Here is a 26942-nt window from a genome sequence, read left to right on the forward strand (position 1 = left end):
GATACCAAGGGAACATTGCATGCAAAGATGGGCTCAATAAAGGACAGAAATGGTATGGACCTAACAGAAGCAGAAGATATTAAGAAGAGGTGGCAGGAATACACAGAAAAACTGTACAAAAAAGATCTTCATGACCCAGATAATCATGATGGTGTGATCACTCACCTCAAGCCAGACATCCTGGAATGTGAACTCAAGTGGGCCTTAGAAAGCATCACTATGAACAAAGCTAGTGGAGGTGATGGAATTCCAGTGGAGCTATTTCAAATCCTGAAAGATGATGCTATGAAACTGCTGCACTCAATATGCCAGCAAATTTGTAAAACTCGGCAGTGGCCACAGGACTGGAAAAGGTCAGTTTTCATTCCAATCCCAAAAAAAGGCAATGCCAAAGAATGCTCAAACTACTGCACAATTGCACTCATCTCTGCAAATAAGCCCTTTCCAAATCATCCTAATTTGGGTGTGACATCTGCTTCTCAGACTGATAGAGCTCTCTATAAAACAGAGGTGGAAAACTGAAAGACTAAACCTTCTCTTCTCCTCCACCTGGAAAAAGAGTCATAGTGTCCATAGTACACTGGACCCTAACATGAAAAGCCCATGTCAGATGATAGAGTTTTTTAAATGTGCCATTTGTCCTTAGAAATCACTCACTTAAATAATAATGTAGGCATTTCTATTGCTTTGGGGGATCTTCTTCATCTTTGCTTCCTAATTAAATCTTAGAATCTGCAGCTGCAGAATAGAAGTCAGCTTATTAATTGAAGCCTGTCTTTGTCCATAATTTTGACTGCTCTGTATTTCCACCTGTGCCACGGTCAGCAATGTGTCATACTTTTGTTTGTTTTTTCAGAGTTTAATATCTGAAAAGTAAAAAAAGGCTACAGTGGGATGGATTTAATCCCCTGGGAAAACACTACAATGTTTAAACATTTGGGGTTCATGAGGTTCCCTTTCCTTTTGCCAGTGACCTCAGCTCCTTCTCTCATTTCACCAGTTCCACATTTAATCATTTTCTACTTCAAAGGCTAATTGCCTGTTTATTTAATGTCTGTTAGCTACTGGGCATGGCATGTTATTTTCCTTCTCAAGGCAACTGACCCTATGAGTCATCCCATTTTTAGAACCAAGGAGACAAGCTCAGGAAGGTCATGCCTTCAATGTGACCCAGCTGGTGAGTGGCAAAGGATGGGAAGGCACCAGGTCAAGGTGATCCCCCAGAGCATAATCCATGCCACCGCTGCCTGCTGCCCTTTGACATGCTCACTCCTCCCACCTTGTCAGTTCAGTTCAGTTCAGACCTTCACCTGAACCTGTAATGCTCCACCTGGAATGTGTTCCCACCATGATCCTTCTCTCTGCCTGATATAGACCTCATCTCAAGCATTTTCTCCATGGCTGACTTTACCCAGCTGCGCATGCTCAGTCGCTCAGTCATGTCCCACTCTTTGTGACCCCCATGGACTGTAGCACTAGGCCCCTCTGTCCATGGGACTTTCCAGGCAAGATTACTCCAGTGGGTTGCCATTTCCTACCCAACTGTGTGGCACAGTTATTTAGCAGATTAATACGCAGCTGCTGCTGCTGCTGCTGCTCAGTCGCTTCAGTCGTGTCCGACTCTGTGCAACCCTATAGATGACAGCCCACCAGACTCCCCCGTCCCTGGGATTCTCCAGGCAAGAACACTGGAGTGGGTTGCCATTGCCTTCTCCAATGCATGAAAGTGTAAAGTGAAAGTGAAGTCGTTCAGTTGTGTCTGACTTTGAGCGACCGCACAGACGGCAGCCTACCAGGCTCTTCCGTCCATGGGATTTTCCAGGCAAGAGTACTGGAGTGGGTTGCCAATGCCTTCTCCAAAATTAACACACAGAGAGGAACAAATGCTTTCCAGAATTTCACTCAGAGATATAATCATCTTGCTTGTGGGATGTTTTTGTCTCCTAAGCTAGAACTTCTGTTTCTTAAGCCTGAGGCAATATTATCTATACATTTCTTTAGCACCCCCACCCCATCCCACCCTCCCCACAGTCTGTGTTGGTCTTTCCCACATAGGACATCCTCAACACATGCAACTGACTGGCTGGAAGAGTTAAAACACTGGAAATTTCGAAAAGTTTTGCTTGTGAAGGGGAAGTACACCATTCCTCCTGTCCTTTTTTTTTTTTAAATTAAAGAATAATTGCTTTACAGAATTTTGTTGTCTTCTGTCACGCCTCAACATGAATCAGCCATAGGTATACATATATCCCCTCCCTTTGAACCTCCCGCCCATCTCCCTCCCCATCCCACCCCTCTAGGTTGATACAGAGCCCCTGTTTGAGTTCCCTGAACCATAGAGCAAACTCCCGTTGGCTATCTATTTTACACATGGCCTCCCGTCCTTTTTAAAGAAATATTTTCTAAAGAACACTGTATTTTCCCTTGTGATATTTTCCCCTGTGATTTCTCTGAGGAACTAAACAGGACATGTCAGAATGACTGGTGGATAGATTCATCTGCACTCCATGCTCTGTTCTGTTCTGTCTGTCACACCTTATGAATTTTAAAGGAAAGGAAAGGGAATCTTTAGGTCGGGAATTCATCTGTTGAAAGGCTCTGTATGACAGCCTACGGGAAGGAAAGGCCTTGCGGTTTCATCAAGAATCAGAACACTGCTTGTGTGTTTTGCCTGACCACTGACTTTCTTAGAAGGGGGCTTTGGTTGTTTACTCACATTCTATGCCTCAATATTAAATCTCAAAATGAAGAGAACTCCTTCTTGTCTAAGGACATGGACAGCAGGGTAAAGGGACAACTGCAATTCAAAGATACAACTAGCTCAATGTGATGTGAGGGACCCTGGAGAGACTCCTCACCCCTCAACTATCTCCTGTTGGCCTGCTCGAGGACAGAAAAAGCCTCATTTTCGTTAAGGTGGCAAGGGCCTGGTTAAAATACAAATGTATTATCTAGGAAGGCATGATACTATTTTACTTTTATTCCAAGATCACATTTCACCCACATTTTAATGTTTCTGAACCAAGCAAAATGCGTTTTTATAATCAATGTGACTCATCAATGTAGTAGTGCTTATTTTTCATGAGCAGCTAAGTTCATTATTATTAAATAGATAAGAACCTCTGGAAATTTTGCTAAAACTTGCGACACTTGGGCCCCATAGGAATAGGTGCTTATTCAGGAGGCCTGGAAAGTGACTAGGAATTTGCATTTGCAAAAAGCACCCCCAGGAGGTTCTGAGCTAGAAGCCCAGCTTCAAGAATCTCCCAGTCATTTTTTGGGTTCAGGGAATATGATTTTTATGGATCTTAATAGTTAGTTTGTAAAGTTGTGTCCTATGGAAGCAGCCTGGGTCCTCAGTCACTCCAAGCCCTGGGGAGAGAGTTGCCTTTTAAGCGTGGCAATCATGGGTCCTGCGTTTTCTCAGTTCAGTTGTGCTCTGCCATTTTTCCCTGCTGCTGCTAAGTCGCTTCAGTCGTATCCAACTCTGTTCAACCCCATAGACAGCAGCCCACCAGGCTCCCCCGTCCCTGGGATTCTCCAGGCAAGAACACTGGAGTGGGTTGCCATTTCCTTCTCCAATGAATGAAAGTGAAAAGTGAAAGTGAAGTCGCTCAGTCGTGTCCAGCTTCTAAAGACCCCATGGACCGCAGCCTACCAGGCTCCTCCATCCATGGGATTTTCCAGGCAAGAGTACTGGAGTGGGTTGCAATTGCCTTCTCCAATTTTTCCCTGAAATGCTCTTATTTTGGCATCTAAACTCCATCTCCCAGACGCCTTTCACTTTCAAACATTTCACAGATACTTAAGTAAATTAGGTGAGTTTCTGTCCTTGAGAAACTTACTCTAGTGAGTAGATCTTGCAAACTGACCTGAGCAGAATTACTGGTATTAAAATGTAAGCCACCCAGGAATTGTTAAACCAAGAGTGCCAGCTACTCTCCTCTACAACTTTGTTACCTGGTCATGATCAAAGCAAGCCACCGGCAAAATTCTGCTGCTCTTACAGACACTTATTAATAAGAAGTTTCTATAACCTTGCACGCAAGACTCTCTCAAAACAATTGCCAGTATTTCAGAGGCAGAAATCTATCGCCAGTATAGCCAGCAAGGGGCAACCAGAATCCTCCAGAATTCATGACAGGACCCAAGACAAAGGAAAGGCTTTCCTGAGGATCATTCTAAGGGTGAAGATTGTAATTTTAGCTGAATATGTTTGTCCTACTCAGGCAAGAGTGGAAGGTTTCTAAACTATTTGAATTTATGGGCTTATCTTGAATATCTTTTTATTTATCAAGGAGATACCATTTCTAACTTTCATCATGTTAATCAAATGCCACCAATTTCACACACACACGAAAAAAATTCTGACATGAACTATGCTAATTGGCAAAGTACCCATACTGATGGAGATGTGAATAACAGAAGCTCTTTGCCTTTGGATTTTGCATTCTTGATTAAAGTCCAGAAATATTTGGTTAGAGCCTAAACTAGGTGGCACCGGCACAAGACAGCACTGTATGTTCAGAAGTATTTAGTAATAACAGATACCTTAGGACTAATGGCTCTGGCAGAAGCATGCAACCAGGCTCTGAGGACACAGACAAGGGAGGGACTAATTCTGTCTGGCAGATGGGAAGTGACGGGGTAAGGACAGAATATCCTCACAGAAGAGATGGCCCAAGTTGTCTGTGTTTAAACGGGTAGAAATGTATCAATCAGGCAGATCCAGGGTATTTACAGTATCATAGCTTTGACTAGATGGACCTAGTCAAAGCTATGGTTTTTCCAGTAGTCATGTATGGATGTGAGAGTTGGACTATAAAGAAAGCTGAGCGCCAAACAATTGATGGTTTTGAACTGTGGAGCTGGAGAAGACTTGAGAGTCCCTTGGACTGCAAGGAGATCCAATCAGTCAATCCTAAAGGAAATCAGTCCTGAATATTCATTGGAAGGACTGATGCTGAAACTGAAACTCCAGAACTTTGGCCACCTGATGCGAAGAACTGACTCTTTTGAAAAGACCCTGATGCTGGGAAATATTGAAGGCAGGAGAAGGGGATGACAGAGGATGAGACGGTTGGATGGCATCATTGACTCGATGGACATGAGTTTGAGCAAGTTCCAGGAATTGGTGATGGACAGGGAAGCCTGGCGTGCTACAGTCCATGGGGTCACAAAGAGTTAGACACAACTGAGCAACTGAACTGAACTGAGCAAAGGGAAACAGCGTCAGCCTAGCACAAAGTCCTGAGAAGCTACACACCTCACTAAGGATGGGTAAACATGATGGGGAAGATGGGTTAGAACCATAACCAAGAAGTAGACAACAAAGAACCGTCTAGACCCTGCTCTATGGTTTGTTCTTTACCTGGTGGGCATCCAGAAGTGAGACAGCAATCTCTTACCTAGTCCAACTTTGGTTCAGAACATAGGTTATCAAACTGTACGACCAACATAGATCTACACTGGGTCAGGCTTTCTCCCAAGCCTTTCTAACTGAAGTCCCAGAGCCCTGAATATGCAACCCATCCATATTGTTTCTTTTCATAAAAAATCCAAGTAGTAAGACCAGGGTTCATAGAATCATTTACTGGTTGGCTGAAAGGGTGATTTGGACAAGTTTCTTTATCTCTCTGACCCTTAGTGTCCTCATCTGTAAAATGGGGACAATTATATCTTCTTCTAAGGATTGTTATGAAGATCAGCACTGTGGCTGGTACAGGGGAAATGGTCAGTTAATTTTATTTTTAGTGTTTATGTCTTTTAAATCTGTACCATTATTTTTCCTTATTTATGAATTCTTAAAATGAATGAGATCTATGTTATACAAGTGGTATCTTATCTCACTATAACTAGAGATTACCATTCACTGATCAAAACTCTTACTCTAAACCCTTTATCTAGAAGTTTAGAGTAGGCTCCCTGAGGCTCCCCAACCCTACTGAATTCCACAAATCTCTCTTATCTGTCTATTGGTCTCATCAGTGTGAGGCCCTCTTGTCTCCAGAGAAAACTACAAGGAATATTTTCTATTTCTAGCCCCAGAAGCAGCAAGAAAATCACAGATAACAGCTCAAAAGCTCTTTTTCCTTCCTGTTTTTTTTTTTTTATTCATATTAATATATATAACAGTTCTAAGCTGTGAAAATCATGATGGCCAGTGGGCTGGCAGGGCTGCCTTCCACTATCTTAGTCAGAACAAATCTAACCTTAATGCCCTTGGTAACTGTTTCCTGCAGGATAAACATCTCTTTTTCTAAGGAACTACATTAACCCTAACAGGATTTTCAAAGGAAGGCCAGAAATTTCCCCTACCCAATAACCTCAGATATGCAGATGACACCACCCTTTCGACAGAAAGCAAAGAGGAACTAAAGAGCCTCTTGATGAATGTGAAAGAGGAGAGTGAAAAAGTTGGCTTAAAATTCAACATTCAAGAAATGAAGATCATGGCATCTGGTCCCATCACTTCGCGGCAAATAGATGGGGAAACAATGGAAACAGTGTCAGACTTTATTTTCTTGGGCTCCAAAATCACTGCAGATGATGACTGCAGCCATGAAAGTAAAAGATGCTTGCTCCTTGGAAGAAAAGCTCTGACAAACCTAGAACAGTATATTAAAAAGCAGAGACATTACTTTACCAACAAAGCTCCATAGTTTCAAAGCTATGGTTTTTCCAGTAGTCATGTATCAGTATGAGAGATGGACTATAAAGGCTGAGCACGGAAGAATTGATACTTTTGAACTGCGGTGGAACTGTTTCTGGAACTCTCTTGCTTTTTCCATGATCCAGCGGATGTTGGCAATTTGATCTCTGGTTCCTCTGCCTTTTCTGAAACCAGCTTGAACATCAGGGAGTTCACGGTTCACGTATTGCTGAAGCCTGGCTTGGAGAATTTTGAGCATTACTTTACTTTACTTGACAGAATGTGGTCCACTGGAGAAGGGAATGGCAAACCACTTCAGTATTCTTGCCTTGAGAACCCCATGAACAGTATGAAAAGGCAAAATGATAGGACACTGAAAGAGGTACTCCCCAGGTCAGTAGGTGCCCAATATGCTACTGGAGGTCAGTGGAGAAATAACTCCAGAAAGAATAAAGGGATGGAGCCAAAGCAAAAACAATACCCAGTTGTGGATGTGACTGGTGATAGAAGCAGGGTCCAATGCTGTAAAGAGCAACATTGCTTAGGAACCTGGAATGTCAGGTCCATGAATCAAGGCAAATTGGAAGTGGTCAAACAAGAGATGGCAAGAGTGAATATCGACATTCTAGGAATCAGCGAACTAAAATGGACTGGAATGGGGAATTTAACTCAGATGATCATTATATCTACTACTGTGGGCAGGAATCCCTCAGAAGAAATGGAGTAGCCATCATGGTCAACAAAAGAGTCTGAAATGCAGTACTTGGATGCAATCTCAAAACGACAGAATGATCTCTGTTCATTTCCAAGGCAAACCATTCAATATCACAGTAATCCAAGTCTATGCCCCAACCAGTAAGGCTGAAGAAGCTGAAGTTAAACAGTTCTATAAAGACCTACAAGACCTTTTAGAACTAACACCCAAAAAAGATGTCCTTTTTATTATAGGGGACTGGAATGCAAAAGTAGGAAGTCAAGAAACACCTGGAGTAACAGGCAAATTTGGCCTTGGAATACGGAATGAAGCAGGGCAAAGACTAATAGAGTTTTGCCAAGAAAATGCACTGGTCATAGCAAACACCCTCTTCCAGCAACACAAGAGAAGACTCTACACATGAACATCACCAGATGGTCAACACCGAAATCAGATTGATTATATTCTTTGCAGCCAAAGATGGAGAAGCTCTATACAGTCAACAAAAACAAGACTGGGAGCTGACTGTGGCTGAGATCATGAACTCCTAATTACCAAATTCAGACTGAAATTGAAGAAAGCAGGGAAAACTGCTAGACAATTCAGGTATGACCTCAATCAAATCCCTTATGATTATACAGTGGAAGTGAGAAATAGATTTAAGAGCCTAGATCTGATAGATAGAGTGCCTGATGAAGTATGGAATGAGGTTCGTGACATTGTACAGGAGACAGGGATCAAGACCATCCCCATGGAAAAGAAATGCAAAAAAGCAAAATGGCTGTCTGGAGAAACCTTACAAATAGCTGTGAAAAGAAGAGAAGTGAATAGCAAAGGAGAAAAGGAAGGATATAAGCATCTGAAAGCAGAGTTCCAAAGAATAGCAAGAAGAGATAAGAAAGCCTTCTTTAGCGATCAATGCAAAGAAGTAGAGGAAAAGAACAGAATGGGCAAGACTAGAGATCTCTTCAAGAAAATTAGAGATACTAAGGGAACATCGCATGCAAAGATGGGCTCGATAAAGGACAGAAATGGTATGGACCTAACAGAAGCAGAAGATATTAAGAAGAGGTGGCAAGAATACACAGAAGAAGTGTACAAAAAAGATCTTCATGACCTGGATAATCACGATGGTGTGATCACTCATCTAGAGCCAGACATCCTGGAATGTGAAGTCAAGTGGGCCTTAGAAAGCATCACTATGAGCAAAGCTAGTGGAGGTGATGGAATTCCAGTAGAGCTATTTCAAATCCTGAAAGATGATGCTATGAAAGTGCTGCACTCAATATGCCAGCAAATTTGGAAAACTCAGCAGTGGCTACAGGACTGGAAAATGTCAGTTTTCATTCCAATCCCAAAGAAAGGCAAAGGACCCAGGGAAGCTCAAAAAGATTAGGAGACCTACCACCTGAGGGGAATGCAAACATCTTGTCAGAGACTCCATCTTTGAATCACTGTTGTTAAACGCCACCAAATTCTTCCTAGGGAGACACATAGTTTTCAAGGCAGAAGACAGTGTGTCTCCCTTTGCCTGGCAAAGCAATAAAGCTATCCTTTCTGCTTGACCTAAAACTCTGAGATTTGATTTGGCATCAGCATCAGAGAGGCCAGGCTTTCAGTTGCAAACCCATAAGGGAAGATTTGCTGTGGGGTGAGATGATCAAGGAAGAGCATAGTTCTCTGAGCATATGCTGAGACTAGGAGTCCTCAGGTTTGGGAACCAGTGGCTGGGGCCAGTGTGTGGAATGTCACTGACCGAGCCAAATGTTGGCAGATGCTTCCATCACTTTCCCCAGAGTCAGTGTCTGCCCTGGTGAAAACTGTAGCAAAGACAGCCTTTGTCACAGCCTGTGCCATGGGACAGGAGAAGGAAGAGGGCCCATGGCACAGGTCTCTGGGAAAACAGAAACGGGCTTCATTTCTCGCACCCTTGAAATTAAGTGGATGTTGTTTTCCCATATTTATGACAAACATAAAGCCCAGTGCATTTGCTAATAAACCCAAGTTTAAAAATCTCAGCTTGCAAGAGGAAAAATTAGAAAAAAAACAATCCTCTCATCAGTTGCTCTACCACCAAGATGATAACCTGAATGGTCCTTATTAGAAATATCTTGGTGTTCAAGTGGTTTCCTTCATGTCAGTTCTCACTATTTGATACACCTAGGGTTAGTTCTCTGGTAGTCTAGGGTCTTGGAGTCAGCTCTTCCACTCTAAAGGCTCAGGGCTAGATTTCTGTTCAGGAATGAAGATTCCACAGTGGTTTGTTATGGCATTTAGTGAGACTGAAACAAAAAAAAAAAGAAATATCTCACTACAGACAATAATCACAATAATCACAATGTTAAGTAATGACTAAATAGTAAGTATAAGCAGACTTCTCATTCATAGTGGTTCCTGGTGGTAAATGTGTCTGATAAAGCTTAGAATCCATATTTCATGGTGGGATGCTCCAGAGACTTGGCCTTATCCCTGGCATTGTAACAACCCATAGTCAAGCTTCTTGAGTTTGATATTTGTGTAGGTTGGGCAGACAGAGCAGATGTGATGCTCTTTCAGTCTTTTATGGAAATTAATATCATCACAGAGGTTGTGAGACCTATCACCACACACCAATCAGAATGGGTAAAATGAAAAATAATGACACCATCGAATGCTGGTGAGGATGCAGACGTTTGTATATTACTGGTGGGAATGTAAAATGGCAACAATCATTTTGGAAAATAGTTGGGCAATTTCTTAAAAAAATGAAATAAACATGTAAATATCATATGAAACATCAATTGTATTCCTGGGCATTTATTCTAGAGGAATAAAATTTATGTTCACACAGAAATGTGCACTTGAAGTTTAAAGCAACTTTATAATAGCTAAGAACTATAAAAACCAATATAGGTTTGGCCACCTAATGCGAAGAGACTACTTAATGGAAAAGATGCTGTTGCTGGGAAAGATTGAAGGCAAAAGAAGGAAAAGGAGGTAGCAGAGGATGAGATGGTGGGATGGCATCACCAACTCAATGGACATGAATCTGAGCAAACTCCAGGAGACAGTGGAGGACAGAGGAGCCTGGTGTGCGGCAGTCCTTGGGGTCACAAAGAGTTGGACACGACTTAGCAACTGAACAACAACATAAAACCAAACAATGTCCTTCAACAGATAAATGGTTAAACACACTGAGGTACATCCAGATTGTGGAATAACTACTCAGCCATAAAAAGAAATGAACTATTGATACATGCAACCACTTGAATGTATGTCCAGGAAATTATGCTGCGGTAGCCATCCTGCAGAAATAAGATGGACTCCCATCCAAAATGCAGTTCAAACGTTGATACTGATGACTCTACACATACATCAAGGGGGTATGAAAGATTTATGACTCACATAATATGGTTATCAAGAGTCAGCTAAATGGGCTTACCAAGCAGCCCAAAAATGACTTGAGAAGGCAGGGAAAGAAGACTGGCTTGGGGTTTTTTTGTTGTGGTTAGTATTTATAAGGGTGGAGCTGGGGTGAGGGTTTCCCCACACAGTAGGGGCTCACATGGTTGGAATCTCCCACCAGCACCAAAGGAAAGAATTTGGGCTTTCAAATCAGCTTGCCCAGTTTGGGGATGTAAGGGGCAGAGGGAAGGGTGAGGTAGGAAACTGTCAGCAAACATCCAAAAATGGAGTTTGGTTCAGTCACTCAGTCGTGTCCGACTCTTTGCAACCCCATGGACTGCAGCACACCAGGCCTCCCTGTCCATCACCAACTCCTGGAGCTTGCTCAGACTCATGTCCATAGAGTCAGTGATGCCATCCAACCATCTCATCCTCTGTCATCCCCTTCTCCTCCTGCCTTCAATCTTTCCCAGCATCAGGGTCTTTTCCAAGGAGTCAGTTCTTCGCATCAGGTGCCAAAGCATTGGAGTTTCAGCTTCAGCATCAGTCCTTCCAATGAATATTCAGGACTGATTTCCTTTAGGATTGATAGGTTGGATTTCCTTGCAGTCCAAGGGACTCACAAGAGTTTTCTCCAATATCACAGTTCAAAATCATCAATTCTTTGGCACTCAGCTTTCTTTACAGTCCAACTCTCACATCCATACATGACTACTGGAAAAACTATAGCCATGACTAGACGGACCTTTGTTGGCAAAGTAATGTCTCTGCTTTTGAATATGCTATCTAGGTTGGTCATAACTTTTCTTCCAAGGAACAAGTATCTTCTAATTTCATGGCTGGAGTCACCATCAGCAATGACTTTGGAGCACCCCCCTGACCCCCGCCAAAAAAAAATGGAGTTAGACTCTTTATTATGTGTGGTTACCAGGTAACTCAGTAGTAAAGAATCTGCCTGCCAACACAGGAGATGAAGGAGAGGCAGATTTGATCCCTGGGTAGGGAAGATCCCCTGGAGGAGGAGATGGTGACCTAGTCTAGTACTCTTGCCTGGAAAATCCCATAGACAGAGGAGCCTGGCAGGCTACAGTCCATGGGGTTGCAAAGAGTTGAACACAACTTAGAGAGTGAGAACACACCACACAAAGAAAGAAAGCCAGTCTCAAAAGATTACTCACTGTCTCATTTTATTTAGATAACATTTTTGAAATGATGCAGTTTCAGAAATGGAAGAGATTTGTTACTGGTTGTCAGGACAGAGGGGTGGAGGCAGCGGTGAGGGAGGTGGCATGGTGGTTGTACATGGGCAACATGAGGGATCCTTGTGGTGCTGGAGCTGTCAGTATCACGACTGGGATGGTGAATACACAAACCAGCACAGGTGAAAAAATTGCGTAGTACAAATAAAAGCATGGAAATGTGAAAAGTATGGATGGCTTGCATCAATGTCAACACTCTCGTTGTGATGTCATACTATAGCTTTGCAAAACGTTACCATTAGGAAAAAGTGAGGAGTGGGTACATAGGAGCTCTCTGTGTTGAGTCTTAAAACTGCATGTGAATATGCAATTATCTCAAAACAGTATTTCAATTTTAGAAATGCTTAAATTGCAAATTCCCTGGCAGTCCAGTGGTTAAGACTCTGCACTTCCACTGCTGTGGGCCTGGGTTCAATCCCTGAAGGAGAAACTAAGATCCCACAAACCACATGGCACAGCCAAAAAAAGAAAAGCTTGTATGACGGATGGGGAGTCTATCTGGACTATAGGACCCTCCTGGTTGGGAGAAAGAGCACGACAGACTGAATGTCTCTGAACTGAGCCAACAGACCCACTGCCACTACCAGGTCCTTATAAAGTTATCTTCAACAATGCAAAGGCTAGCCATGGGTCAGACACCATGCTTATCATTGGAACCAAAATCTGGATAAACTTTTAGAGGAACTGACTTGGAGGTACAGAGAAAGACAAGACAAAATTGAGAGGAGGACATTTTAGCAATCATATTTACAATATGTGAATTAATAGCAGAAAAATGTTCATGAAGAAATAATTAACTGATAACTATCTATGTAAGGGTATCACCTACAATTCAGTCATTCTCTAACTTTTTCAGTGAAATATTCTGTAAAAATAGAGGAAAGTAGATATTTACACACACATGGATAATAGTCTTGTGCGCAGCCAGGCAGCCATCTCAAACCTGAAATACCTGTAAAATTTATGTAAATATTCCATTACATTCCATAACACATCTATGCTTACTGTGACATAACAGTAGCTTTTCAATCTAAACATTTCAAATTTTAAAATTGGTAGGGGAAGCACACCGACTGGAACTGCCCACTCTGGCCAGGTACCATAGTTACCATCTGCATGAGTTGTTTTACGACAGGCGGTCCTGGTAAGGAACATAGAACTAGTAGGCCACCCTCAACTGAAGATTTTGGGAAAGGTCGAAACGTGACACCATGTGTCCAAGCACCTCCCAGAATCCTCGCTGACATCCATCTTGGCTAAGCAATGCATGTGCCACCAGGAAGGACTCTGAATCAGAATGATTGGCCAAAAAGAACCTGAAAACTAATCCCATCACCATAAAACCCGAGACTGCGAGCCACGTGGCAGAGCAGTTCTCCTGGTTTCCCTTACCCTACTGCTCTCTGTCTGGGCACCCCATCCCAGTAAAATCTCTTGCTTTGTCAGCACATGTGTCTCCTCAGACAATTCATTTCCGAGTGTTAGACAAGAGCCTGCTTTCAGGCCCCACTTCCTGCAACAAAATTATATGAAAAATTAAGTAGTTTGAGCAATATTGGCCTCTAGGAGTATGACTGCTGTATGGCTCATACATGCTAGCATTTCAGGTACACAGCCTCTGTTGCAAAAAAGCACAGCTCTACGTTTTCCTAAAGGCTTCAAATGAAAAAAAAAAAAAAAAGTCTAGGTTGCACTCGCCCTCTGCAATGGCCCACACTCTGTCCATAGGGCGTGTTTCTCTCTGTATCTGAATAAATCCACTTCTTACCTAAAAAAAAAAGTCTAAACTTCAACTTTGAGTCTTTGCCCATACTCCTCCTTCCATCTAGAACACTTTCCTCAGCCTTTCTCCCCATGAATCTCTCTCTATGACTTAAGTCCCAAGTAAAACACTGCCTCCATGAATCTACCTCAAACTTTCTGAGACAGAATGCATTTCCCCCTTCTCTGTACAGCGCTCTTTGTTTCTTTGTACAGTGTTCCTAAACCCACTTCTATTTTAGTCATTGTCCTTCCACTTCAGTTCAGTCGCTCAGTCGTGTCCAACTCTTTGTGACCCCATGGACTGCAGCACGCCAGGCTTCCCTGTGCATCATCAACTACCGGAGCTCACTCAGACTCACGTCCATCGAGTCAGTCATGCCATCCAACCATCTCATCCTCTGTCGTCCCCTTCTCCTCCTGCCTTCAATCTTTCCCAGCATCAGGGTCTTTTCCAAGGAGTCAGTTCTTCGCATCAGGTGGCCAAAGTATTGGAGTTTCAGCTTCAGCATCAGTCCTTCCAGTGAATATTTAGGACTGATTTCCTTTAGGATTGACTGGTTGGATCTCCTTGCAGTGCAAAGAACTCTCAAGAGTCTTCTCAACACCACAGTTTAAAAGCATCAATTCTTCGGTGCTCAGCTTTCTTTATAGTCCAACTCTCACATCCATACATGACTACTGGAAAAACCAAAGCTTTGATTAGATGAATGTTTGATGGCAAAGTAATGTCTCTGCTTTTTAATATGCTATCTAGGTTGGTCATAGCTTTTCTTCCAAGGAGCAAGCATCTTTTAATTTCAAGGCTGCAGTCACCATCTGCAGTGATTTTGGAACCCAAAAAGATAAAGTCTCTCACTGTTTCGCCATCTATTTCCCATGAAGTGATGGGACCAGATGCCATGATCTTAGTTTTCTGAATGTTGAGTTTTAAGCCATTTTCACTTTCCTCTTTCACTTTCATCAAGAGGCTCTTTAGTTCTTTGCTTTCTGCCATAAGGGTGATGTCATCTGCATATCTGAGGTTATTGATATTTCTCCCGGCAATCTTGATTCCAGCTTGTGCTTCATCCAGTCCAGCATTTCTCATGATGTACTTGGCACATAAGTTAAATAAGCAGAGTGACAATACACAGCCTTGACATACTCCTTTCCTGATTTGGATCCAGTCTGTTGTTCCATGTGCAGTTCTAACTGTTGCTTCTTGACCTGCATTCAGATTTCTCAAGAGCCAGGACAGGTGGTCTGGTATTCCCATCTCTTTAAGAATTTTCCACAGTTTGTTGGATCCACACAGTCAAAGGCTTTGGCGAAGTCAATAAAGCAGAAATAGATGTTTTTCGAAGTCAATAAAGCAGAAGTAGATGTTTTCTGGAACTCTCTGCTTTTTCAATAATCCAACAGATGTTGGCAATTTGATCTCTGGTTTCTCTGCTTTTTCTAAATCCAGCTTGAGCATCTAAAAGTTCATGGTTCACATACTGTTGAAGCCTGTCTTGGAGAATTTTGAGCATTAATTTACTAGGGTGTGAGATGAGTGCAATTGTGTGGTAGTTTGAGCATTCTTTAGCATTGCCTTTCTTTGGGATTGGAATGAAAACACCTTTTCCAGTCCTGTGGTCACTGCTGAGTTTTCCAAATTTGCTGGCATATTGAGTGCAGCACTTTCACGCAGCACTTTCACTCAGGACTCAGGTGCCTCTCCCACCACCTCTAGAACATTCCCAGTCAACTAGAGGATCTTTCTGGGGAATGCAAACCTAAAAAGGAAGATGCCTACAAATAACAAAAAGGTCAGCTTAATTGGAATTGCATCACCTTCACTAGCTTTATTCATAGTGATGCTTCCTAAGGCCCACTTGACTTCACATTCCAGGATGTCTGGCTCTGGGTGAGTGATCACACCATCATGGTTATCTGGGTCGTGAAGATCTTCTTTGTTTAGTTCTTCTGTGTATTCTTGCCACTTCTTCTTAATATCTTCTGCTTCAGTTAGGTCCATAACATTTCTGTCCTTTATTGTGCCCATCTTTACATGAAATGTTCCCTTGGTATCTCTAATTTTCTTGGAGGGATCTCTATAAGCATGGCATTTTGAAAATGCGTTTGTTTGTCTGCTCCACTGCAATAAAACCTTCAGGAGAGGAAGGACCTGTCGACTAAAAAGATGCACAACCTGAGAGTTGCAAGTTAACCTCAGATAGCTCTGAGAAACTGCTCCAAAAACGCAGTGGAGAAAGATCAATACCTAAGATTTTGGTGAAGGGGGAGTTCAATGCAATCAAGTACTCATTTTACAAAAGGTTTTCTGCTAGTCACTGATGTCACCATGAAGGGATTTAGTGCTTTTCTAGATACGAGGAGATGCAAAGACAGGGATCATGAAATCAGTTCCTGAAAATGTCTATCTAAAGACTTGTTCCACCAGTTTCCCTGGAGCACAGAGTGCCTCACTCTCCACCCTGAATTCCCCTCAGGGGGTGTTGAAGGTCGGCAGCTGCAGCAGCACGGGGCTCACTCTCCAAAGAGGCAGATGGCAAGTGCCTTTGTTGTTGTTGTTGTTCAGTCCCTGGCAAGTGCCAATATGTAGTTGATAGATCACATCTATCTTTTCTTTCCCTGTGTCTCCAGTACCTAGGACAAGCACACAGTGGACACTCAGAAGTTTTTGTTAGATAAATGAAGTAGGTCTTCAGCAACTGTTCTCTCTTCTTTACTCTCTACTCCTCTTAAATCAAGGAGCCTCCCTGGTGGCTCAGTTAGTAAAGAATCTGCCTGCAATGCAGGAGACCCACATTCAATCCCTGGATTGGGAAGATCCCCTGGAGAAGGAAATGGCGCCCACTGCCATATTCTTGCCTGGGAAATCCTATGGGAGAAGAGCCTGGTGGGCTACAGTGCACAGGGTCGTAAGAGTCAGATGGAACTTAGTTTCTAAAGCACCACCATATCTCTTAAATCAATGACAGACTACCTGAGGGCAGGGCTAGGTCTCATCATGTAACCTTAGCCCTTAGCACACTGAGGACACCCAATAAATACTTATAGACTTAAATCCCCAAGATTTGCTTACAGCTTGATTTTCTCAGTTGAGTTGCCTAGATTCAGCCTGATGATTATGGATTAGTAAGAACTGAAGACTTTTCCCTGGCTTTTTAGGGAGCAAAAGAAAAGGCCCACTGAGGCCAGTTGCCTCCTAGGCATTTCTTCCTTGCTTCTTCTCTCATCGTTTTCCCTTTGATTTCTGGACTGAAGCACTTGTCAGAGCCAGGACTAAAGGAAGCAGAACAGCTGAAACTCTGTTAATTACATCATCTGACTCTAAGAATTGAGGCATGCTGGCTGAGTCTTTGGTTCAGATAAAATACAAGTTCTGATATCGCAAGACTTCTCAAAATTTCAAGTAACAGTCTTTGGAATAAAACTTTTAATGACTTTTAAGTAGTTCTCAGTCTGGTAATTCTGATCACACATGCCATATGCAGGTAAATAATGTATTTTACTACTCCATATTGTATATAATAAATTATACATGCACACTACATATTGTACTTTATGTATAATGCTGCTGCTGCTGCTAAGTTGCTTCAGTCGTGTCCGACTCTGTGTGACCCCATAGGCGGCAGCCCACCAGGCTCCCCCGTCCCTGGGATTCTCCAGGCAAGAGCACTTGAGTGGGTTGCCATTTCCTTCTCCAATGCATGAAAGTGAAACATGAAAGTGAAGTCGCTCAGTCATGTCTGACTCTTCGCAACCCCATGGACCGCAGCCCACCAGGCTCCTCCGTCCATGGGATTTGCCAGGCGAGAGTACTGGAGTGGGGGCACCAGGAGCCATTTCCATGGATTTTCTCCCCAAATACTGCCTCCCTTTTACTGCCTCCCAAAATCCCGCCAGCTCCCTTTACTATTAGAACACTTTTTATCTCAGCCAGCTGAATTTGAGACAAAGGAGGATAAGAAAAACCTCCTGGAATCTCAACATCAGTAGGCTCCAGAAGCCTGCCAGATCACAACCACTTCCCCAGGGGCCCCACCACCTTCCTTGCTCTTCCCACCCTCTGTATCGGAGCCACTGGCCTTCACCTGGGTCCAGTCTCCACAGTCTATTGCCTATATGATTCCCAGACAGGTAGCCTCAGGTCAACCTTCACCTATAGGATGACCTATAGGTTGACGCCTCAATCGCCTCTCCAATTCTGCATCTCCCTGTATTAAAAGATCCCTTAAGGCTTTATCCAGAGAAGGCAATGGCACCCCACTCCAGTACTCTTGCATGAGAAATCCCATGGATGGAGGAGCCTGGTAGGCTACAGTCCATGGGGTCGCTAAGAGTCGGACACAACTGAGTGACTTCACTTTCATCCACTGGAGAAGGAAATGGCAACCCACTCCAGTGTTCTTGCCTGGAGAATCCCAGGGAAGGTGGGGCCTGGTGGGCTGCTGTCTAGGGGTCGCACAGAGTTGAACACGACTGAAGTGACTTAGCAGTAGCAGTAGCAGTAAGGCTTTATCACAGCCAGGGCTCTGCCTCAGGTGATGGCCATTCTAGTGGGGTGAGTTTTGCTCACTCAGAGAACACTGAGTCTTGGGCATGAGGAGAGTAAGATTACTGTCTATCAAATGGAAATGCTAGTTTCAGAAACTTGGTTAACAGTTAAACAGAGAATAGGGAGTTTTATAAAACTCCAGTTATGCCTTAAAGCCACACCCAAAATCTGTCTCCAAATTCCTAGTTCCTAATATGCTTTTTTTTCTTAAAAAAAAAAAAAAAAGTAATTTTCAGAGAATTCCCTGACAGTCCAGTGGTTAGGGCTTGGGGCTTTCACTACTGGGGCCCAGGTTTGGTCCTTGGTTGGGAGACTAAGATCTCACAAGCCAGCAATGTGGCCAAAAAAAATTTGCAATTTTTTCCCAATCATGTGTCATTCTTATTATCTCATGTTGGAGCGGGCAGAAGAGGGAATAGGGAAGTGGACCACATCTCAGCTGAGAAGGCAAGAAGCAGACTGAGAAGATCAAGGTCAAGAGGACAGAAGGGAGAGGTGGAAACCAGGTGGCAGGATGGCCGCAGGTGAAGTTCATCTGCCGGCCCCCTTCCCCTGCCAGTCCTGAGTACTCCTCCCCTTTCTGGTGCTGCTGCCAGTTACTAGTCACTAATGGTTCTGGAGCATTGCTACCTCATAGGAGCAGGACAGAAGGGTGGTCAAAACTCTCCTGTCAGGCCAGGCTGCTCCCTGTCCCCAGGCCACTCCTTGTCTCCAGGCCACATGTAGCGTCTGGTCTAATTATAAGGACAGAAAAGTCTGCCAGGGTGTCCTGAAGGAAAAGGTAAAGCTGTCCTCATACTCTTAGCACTGCTGCTGCTGCTGCTGCTGCTGCTAAGTCGCTTCAGTTGTGTCCGACTCTGTGCGACTCCATAGACGGCAGCCCACCAGGCTTTCCCGTCCCTGGGATTCTCCAGGCAAGAACACTGGAGTGGGTTGCCATTTCCTTCTCCAATGCATGAAAGTGAAAAGTGAAAGTGAAGTTGCTCAGTCATGTCTAACTCTGTGCGACCCCATGGACTGCAGCCTACCAAGCTCCTCTGTCCATGGCATTTTCCAGGCAAGAGTACTGGTATGGGGCTTAGCACTGCTACAGTCTAGCGAACAGGCCCAGAGCAGAGATACAAAAGGGACTCAGAGTACCTGGGGTACCTGGGTATGCTCTTCATATGTGTCAAACGAATGCACTGATACATACATTGACAGATACAGCGATGATGAATGGATAATGGGATGTTTCCATTGTTGTTGTTCGGTCACTCAGTTGTGTCCAGCTCTTTGTGACTCCATGGACTCCAGCATGCCAGGCTTCACTCTGCTGTCTCCCAGAGTTTGCTGAAACACATGTCTATTGAATTGGTGATGTCATCCAACCGTTTCATCCTTCAGTTCAGTTCAGTTCAGTCGCTCAGTCGTGGCCGACTCTTTGCGACCCCATGAATCGCAGCACACCAGGCCTCCCTGTCCATCACCAACTCCCAGAGTTCACTCAAACTCATGTCCACCGAGTTGGTGATGCCATCCAGCCATCTCATCCTCTGTCGTCCCCTTCTCCTCCTGCCCCTAATCCCTCCCAGCATCAGAGTCTTTTCCAATAAGTCAACTCTTTGCATGAGGTGGCCAAAGTACTGGAGTTTCAGCTTTAGCATCAGTCCTTCCAAAGAACACCCAGGACTGATCTCCTTCAGGATGGACTGGTTGGATCTCCTTGCAGTCCAAGGGACTCTCAAGAGTCTTCTCCAACACCACAATTCAAACGTGTCAATTCTTTGGCAATTAGCCTTCTTTATGGTCTAACTCTCAACTCTCACATCTGTACATGACTACTGGAAAAACCATAACTTTGACTATACAGATGTTTCCATGGTTCACCCCTTTTCAATCTATTCATCTGGGTCTGATCTGTGGCTATTTCCAGTCACCAGTTCCTTCGATTCACTCATACTAGTGAGTAGTACACACTACTCAGGACACACTGCAGAAACAGGAGGGGAAGGAGCATAGTTGTCCCTATTACCACTTCCTCACTATGATGGTTGCAGTGCCATAAAAATCTGTACAGAGGATAGAGTAGATGCTATCTGTCCCAATTACAGATAAAACTGAGATGTACAAAGTAGATTGTGACTTGCTAAGACCATAAAACAGGCAGCTGGTGGCTGTAAGGTCTGAGGACCCAGGACATCTGGTCCCTAAGTTGGAGCACTCTCCCACAGCTGGCTTACACTGCCATGGGACAGAGCAAGCAGAAAATGTGACCTTGACTTCTTCACTTGTTAATCATCCAGACTCCATCATCTCTCACTGTTGAAGGAAGAGCTCTTCCCTACTCGTTGTCCTGAGGAGGGCAAACAACAAACAAATTAGCCAATCCTGAACAAAGTTCCAAAGGAAAGCCTTTTATTTGCTTGTTTTCTTGCTGGGGTTGAACCTCTCCCAGGACCCTTTATGTTTGCCAGAAATGCTTTCTTAATTCCTGAAAGGTCTTTTTGGTAGAGATAGTGGAGGAAAGAAAGAACACTGGCCCTCAGGCAGATATGCCTCTAAAAACCTCATTCATCTTGCTACAGTTTTTCTTTTCTTAAAAAAGTAGGACTATATCCTAAGAGAATATATGTTGAAGAAGACTTGTGAGAGTCCCTTGGACTGCAAGGAGATCAAATCAGTCAATCCTAAAGGAAAGCAACACTGAATACTCATTGGAAGGAATGATGCTGAAGCTGAAACTCCCAATACTTTGGCACCTGGTGACTCATTGGAAAACCCTGATGCTGGGAAAGATTGAAGGTAGGAGGAGAAGGGGACGACAGAGAATGAGATGGTTGGATGGCATCACTGACTCAATGGACATGAGTTTCAGCAAACTCTGGGAGATGGTGAAGGAGAGGGAAGCCTGGCGTGCTGCAGTCCATGGAGTCACAAAGAGTCGGACAGGACTGAGTGACTGAATAACAACAATATCCTAAGAGAAGTCTTAAAATGGGTAAATGATTTTATCCTCTTTTTCACAGGCATTTGCATTTTAAAAGAGGAAGACCAAGATTCTGGAATTGGCTTCGCCAATGGCAGTGCTATTTGCATTATCCAAGAAAGAGAAGGGACTGCAGAGGTCAGTGATCTTCCCAGCTAATGGTTAACCCCTATTTTGACCACAGACCAGTCCAGCAGCCAAGAGCTTTGGGAAGGAGGAAGGGACGAGAGCCCCCACTGTAGAACCACCACATTGGGGAATGTCACCCTCTTGGTTTAATCTCTCTGACAAGCATACTGGTTGGGGTGGGAGGTAGGTGAAGAAGAACAAAAACACTGTAAGAGAAGTCTGAGGATCTTTCTTGCTTTCTGAAATCAAAACCAAAGTTGACATCCTACTGTATAGAACATGGAACTTTTCTCAATGTTATGTGGCAGCCTGGATGGGAGGGAAGTTTGGAGGAGCATGGATTCTTGTATGGCTGAATCCCTTCGCTATTCACCTGAAACTATCACAACATTGTTAATCAGCTCTGCTGCTGCTAAGTCCCTCCAGTCGTGTCCGACTCTGTGCGACCCCATAGGCGGCAGCCCACCAGGCTCCCCCGTCCTGGGATTCTCCAGGCAAGAACACTGGAGTGGGTTGCCATTTCCTTCTCCAATGCATGAAAGGGAAAAGTGAAAGGGAAGTCGCTCAGTCGTGTCCGACTCCTAGTGACCCCATGGAATACAGCCCACCAGGCTCCTCCGTCCATGGGATTTTCCAGGCAAGAGTACTGGAGTGGGTTGCCATTGCCTTCTCCTAATCAGCTATACTCCAGTGTAAAATAAAAAGTTCCAAAAAAGTTAATGTTCAAAAGAAAAAAAAAAAAAAAGAACACAGCAGTGACTCACTGATTTCTTCTGAATCATTGATGAGCAACAGGTTCCCTCTCACTCCTCCTCACCTTCAGTTTCCTGGAGATTGTTTGTGTCTTAATTCTTCTCGCTGCATCCAGAGACAGCTGTTGCTTTGTACAATTCTTGACTCTTGAACAAATCTAAAGGCATACTGGACTGAGGATGAGGCCTTGCACCGGGGCATGGGTTCCCCTCCCAAATCTGCTATCCACCCTCACCCAAGCCTGAGACAACAGGGCAGCCGCTCAGGGAAGTGAGGTCAGCTTGATGGTTCCTTGTTGCCTTCTCTTTGCTCTTTCTTCCAAATGCCTCAAGAGATTTCTTGTTAAACTATCCATGATTTTAGTACCACCTGCTCCCAATCAACATGAGACAGGAATAAAGTTGACCAACAGTTCAGTCCTTGTCACTGAATCTCAACCAGGAGTCGGTCTCAAGTCTAGTCATAGGTGTCCTTATAAAAGACACACAGAGGAAAGACAGACAGGAGGAGGAGGCAATGTGACCACAGAGGCAGAGATCAGGGTGATACAGCTGCAAGCTCAGGAAAGCACAAGATGCTGTCAGAGACAAGCAGCAGAATTCCCCCAGAGCCTCTGCAGGGAACGTCACCCTGCTTCTTCCATATTTCCAACTTCTGGCTTCAGGACTATAAGAGAATAAATCTCTGTTGTTTTAAGCCACCTGAATGGTGGTAATTGGTTGCTCTGATAAAATACAAGTAAAAGATGGTACCAGTGCCCAAACTGAATTCAAGGTTTGAGAAGTCGTGTGGTGCCCCACAGGTGCACACATCTCACTAGTAAGTGATGGTGGTTATTTAAGAACCAAAAACCATGGGGTTTTTTGTTTGTTTGGGCTTCCCCAGTGGCTCAGAGGGTAAAGCATCTCCCTGCAATGCAGAAGACCCCTGTTCAATTCCTGGGTGAGAAAGAACCCCTGGAGAAGGGAATGGTACCCATTCCAGTATTCTTGCCTGGAGAATCCGATGGACAGGGGAGCCTGGCAGGCTACAGACCATAGGGTCACAAAGAGTCAGACATGACTGAGCGACTAACACTTACTTACTTGGTTTGCTTTGCTTTGGCCATGCTGCATGTGGCTTGTGGGATCTTAGTTCCCCTACCACAGGGATGGAACCCTGGCCTACCGCAGCCAAAGTGCTGAGTCTTAACCACTGGACTGCCAGGGAATTCCCAAGAACATTTTTTTGTTGTTGAATTTATTTGTATTGGTTTTTCAAATGGTGTACACGTTGCTAGGACCTAAGTGCACACTAAATTGTTTGCATATCATTACTTAATAAATAGAATTTTTATTTTGAGGCCTTTCTTTTTGGCCTAGGGACGCTATGAAGAAATTCCTGAGACGGTACTGTGAAACAAGGAAGTGCAGGAAATTCTGACACTGGATGCTGGTGTCAGAAGCCCAGGTTCCCTGGCTTTTGCTGCATTTCATCCCTAACAGACTGCCTTCTTACATGTGGTCCAAGGAGGCCCACTACCTTGAAAGGAGAAGAGGAAAAGGGAGGCATACTCCTTCCCTTAAGGGTCATCCTGGTAGATGGACTCATCACATTTGTTCCCAATCCACTGGCCAGAAGGAAGTCGTGTGTCCATGCCTAAGTGGAAGGGAGGCAGGGACATGCAAACTGTGCCTTAGGTGGCTGTGTGCCAGATAACAGTGGGGGTTATTGGTGTGCACAAGAACTAGAGAATGATTATAAGGGATGAGCTTGTCACCTCTGGCTCTGAGATGAATGGAAAGCATGGAGCTGTATTCCTTCTTTCTTGATAAGCGGTGATGTTACCCACAGTAATATTTATCACTAAACGTACTGAAAGAGAGCACAATAAAATCAGTTGGAATACTGACAAAACCAACAAAAAAGGCACACAGAGTCCAGTATATGTAGTAGGCGCCTCACAGAGATAGCACAATAAGAGTTTTATTGTTTTAGTTTTTTTTTTTTTTTTTTTTTTGTCTTTTAGAATTTGCTGAGAAAGATTGAAGGCAGGAGGAGAAGGGGACGACAGAGGATGAGATGGTTGGATGGCATCACCGACTCAATGGACACAAGTTTGAGCAAACTCCTGGAGATGGTGAAGGACAAGGAAGCCTGGCATGCTGTAGTCCATGAAGTCGCAATGAATCAGACATGACTGAGTGATGGAACAACAAAGAAGTTATCGACAGTCTTCTGTCTACAGAGATAAAAATATTTTCAGAATAGCCTTTTGTTCTGATAAGAGCTACCCTCTTATCAGAGGGTAGCTTTTTTAAGGCCAGACAGTAATAGATTGTGTCTTTGATTTGACAAGGCTTGTTATTACCTATTAATTGCTTTCCTAACCACTTGTTTATATGCTAATTTTAACATAAGTGTTAGTCACTCAGTCGTGTCTGACTCTTTGCGACCCCATGGACTGCAGCCCACCAGGCTCCTCTGTCCATGAGATTTTCCAGGCAAGGATACTGGAGTGGGTTGCCATTTCCTTCTCCAGGGTATCTTCCCAACCCAGGGATCGAACCTGAGTCTCCTGCACTGCAGGCAGATCCTTTAGCAACTGAGCTGCAAGGGAAGCCCCTTATTCTTATTTTAACATAAGAACCAGCAATTAACTTCTTTTTATTTTGAGGCTAAAAATTATTAAAAATTTTGAATGAATGACAATGACCTAGACCAACAGTTGATGACAGGGTAAGGCAGTGGGTTCTCAGATTTTAGAATTACTGTTTCTTTTCTTTTTATTTCTTTATTTTTGGCTGCACTGAGTCTTTGTTGCTGCATGCAGGCTTTTTCTAGCTTTCGTGCTCAGGCTTCTCATTGTGATGGCTTCTCTTGTTGCAGAGCATGGGCTCTAGGCACGCATGGGCTCAGTAGTTGTGGTGCATGGGCCTAACTGCCCCAGGGCATGTGAGATCTTCCTGGACCAGGGATGGACCCCATGACCCCTGCATTAGTGGGCAGATTCTTAACAACTGGTCCACCAGGGAAGTCCCAGTTCTCAGGTTTCAAAAATTCACTATGAGCATAGAGGTTGACTGGCTCTTCTGCCAACATTTAGATACTCAAGGGGAACACTTGCCTGAGTGGGTGAGGCTTCAACCCTACCACCTGGAGTTGGGCAAATGGGCTTCCACCCTAGAAGAGGCAAAGAGAGTCAGAACAGTTCGCCATTAACCTTACCATGTACCCTCCTTTTTCCCCAGCAAGGGGCCCTTCCTCTGCTCTATTGGGCCGCTGCTCTTCTACATCATAAGCTCCTTCCCACCTTAGCTTTCCCTGGATTTGCTGCTGCCCTCACAGCGGGGTGACAAGGATGGACTTTTGACCTGCTATGTTCCTTATTTCCTTACAGCCAGACTGTAGATGTAGAAAGCTTGCTGCTGCTGCTGCTCCTGCTGCTGCTAAGGCGCTTCAGTCGTGCCCAACTCTGTGCGACCCCATAGACGGCAGCCCACCAGGCTCCCCCGTCCCTGGGATTCTCCAAGCAAGAACACTGGAGTGGGTTGCCATTTCCTTCTCCAATGCAGGAAAGGGAAAAGTGAAAGTGAAGTCGCTCAGTCGTGTCCAACTCTTCGAGACCCCATGGACTGCAGCCTACCAGGCTCCTCCGTCCATGGGATTTTCCAGGCAAGAGTACTGGAGTGGGGTGCCATCGCCTTCTCCAGTAGAAAGCTTAGGAGTGGCTAAAGCGTGGCCATTTCCAGAGTCCTAGGTCATGAGACCTTTGTTTATGCTCCTGCTACTATCACATCCTTGCCGAATAATATGTCCCTCACTCTAGGAATGCTCTCCTATCAATCCTACACAAGCCAGGTCCCATAAATCGTGCACAGTGGTCATCTCTTTCAGGGCAAATCCCATGTCCCTTTATTCAAGATCACAGAAGCTAGTGTGACGGAAGACCAAGGGGATGGGACCAGGCCTCAGTGGCTCCCACCCCACCCCACCCTCTCAGCACCAAAAGATACACAACCTTTGAGCCTTTCTGCTGCCTGACCCTGTGTGGCCAATTCCCCACTCAGTTCTCCTGAGCAGAAACCAAGAAGTTTGTCAGAACATGTAGGTCATCAAATTGCTTTTTGACCTTCTTTACATTTTATCCATGAGAAATAAATAGCCAAGACTTCAGGTACACAGAAAAATGTGCCGGGCCCCCTCTGGCCTGTCTGGTACAGGAAATGCAGTTTCGAGTAATACTGAGGTGTTTCTACAGCATGGCCTGGGATGGGCCTTAGTACTGGGGGTTTGGTCGTCTTCCAAGACCACCCGCCCATGTGAGTCAAAGCTGGGCCTCCTCATTCTTCTGGTGGTTAGTGATTGGAACACACACACAAACCTCTCAGTTCTAAAGGAGAGAAACGTCTTTCCTAAGTACCATACAATCTATAATGATTCCCCCAACTATGAAAAAGCTAGAGGCAGCTTTTTGCTGTTGTTCTTGTTGATATTTCCGTGTCTCAAATTGTCCCCCATAGACCCTCAGTGCTCAGAAAGCTGGCCTGTTAATAATCCTTTCAAACAATAAGGCCATGAACCCCTAATGACCAGGATCCAGCTACACAAAGACCTGATTGAAACTGAAATTGTGACTTTTTTACCTTGAACTGGATGAAACTTTAAGGTTAGGTATCCTCCTCTCTGGGGCTTCTTGGGTGGCTCAAATGGTAAAGAATCTGCCTGCAATGCAGGAGACAGCGATTCAATCCCTGGGTCAGGAAGATCCCCTGGAGAAGGGAATGGCTATACACTCCAGTATTCTTGTCTGG

At 44.2% G+C, this 26942-nt stretch overlaps 1 long non-coding RNA gene across 1 annotated transcript in view; it reads left to right on the top strand.

Annotated features, from left to right (window-relative positions):
• LOC132657954 (uncharacterized) overlaps positions 1-26942 on the top strand; it is a 32638-nt gene extending 5696 nt beyond the window's left edge. Inside the window, exons 2-3 of the long non-coding RNA XR_009596774.1 lie at positions 21308-21405; positions 24158-26942. This is a non-coding gene — a long non-coding RNA (uncharacterized LOC132657954). The remainder of the gene's footprint in view (positions 1-21307; positions 21406-24157) is intronic.

The sequence above is a fragment of the Ovis aries genome, chromosome 16 (assembly GCF_016772045.2).
Source record: "Ovis aries strain OAR_USU_Benz2616 breed Rambouillet chromosome 16, ARS-UI_Ramb_v3.0, whole genome shotgun sequence".
NCBI lineage: Eukaryota > Metazoa > Chordata > Mammalia > Artiodactyla > Bovidae > Ovis > Ovis aries.